The sequence below is a fragment of the Apium graveolens genome, unplaced genomic scaffold (genome assembly GCF_009905375.1).
Source record: "Apium graveolens cultivar Ventura unplaced genomic scaffold, ASM990537v1 ctg3350, whole genome shotgun sequence".
In the NCBI taxonomy this organism is placed as follows: Eukaryota; Viridiplantae; Streptophyta; class Magnoliopsida; order Apiales; family Apiaceae; genus Apium; species Apium graveolens.
The window spans coordinates 14581-15795 of record NW_027418051.1 but is presented as its reverse complement, the minus strand read 5'-3'; positions in this window follow the sequence as shown (position 1 = coordinate 15795).

The following is a 1215-nucleotide window of genomic DNA, read 5'->3' as shown; positions in this document are numbered from 1 at the left end:
TTATTATCTTAGTGAACTTATTATCTTAACATCACATCATCTCTGAGGTTTTTAACGCTTAGCTCTGATACCACTTCTGTAACACCCCCAAATCCGGGGTCGGGGATCCGGGTTGTCACGAGTTCCATTTCCCTTAATATCACCGAATCTTAATACATAATCAACTACTCTGTACTGTGACCCCACAATAAACACACACACCACAAGTTATAGTCTCAGAGATGAATATCCAAAAATAATCACAAGTCATTTTATTCCACAATTATATGTCAATACACCTTAAAAAGGTTTCTGAATAAATTTACATTTCTTTGCCATTATTACAATTCATAAATATACATAATCTGGTACGTCAAAAGTTGAAAGCCTAGCCTATTGGTAATTTCTACCTCAGCTACAGCGGCCTCAACGCTTCCCGAAAGCTGCGGAACGTTTCCTATCCACTTGCGAATTGGGAGTTTGGTCCTGTTCATCTTGTCTATCTGATGTTGTATGATGAAAGAAGAAAGCAAGGGTGAGCAGCAAGCCCACCAAAATAATATGTATAATGATTAACAATATATGAGCCTTCTCATAGTACTCATGAAAATCTTGGTCAAAAGAAATGAACCAAGTTTGATATCTTAATGCGATGAAGTCGTAAAATATTCAGTATATATATATACATATATACTTTTCAAAATATTGGAAGTCCTCTTCCATGCATAATACACACAGAGTTCCATTGCATAACTGTATAAAAATATTGTTGCAAGGTGATCTCATATATCTAACCCTGTCTCAACATTTTTCTAAAAATCTTTGTCATGCATAAGATAGTCATTTACTAGATATAAGTTTAAAAGATGAAGTTACAAGATACTCCAATATACTTATATCTTTTCCAAATACTACTTGAACTACCACCGTTCAAGTTATAATTAGTTTCGAAAGTTCATCACACTGATGAGACTACAAGATAAGACTTGTATAGATTCAATCTTTGAAATATTTTGAAGGAAATGAAGTTATGATATACTTCATTAAGTCCCGATATATATATACACCTATATATATACATACGTTTCCTGAAAACCTCTGTCATGTAAAGTATGAACAGAATTGCAATATCCAATAAATTTGGAAAGGAAAGAATTTTGGCATAAACCTGGTATCTTGCTGATCAGGCAAAGATACCAATAAGTAACCTTTTCTACTAGTAGATGGACGAATTTC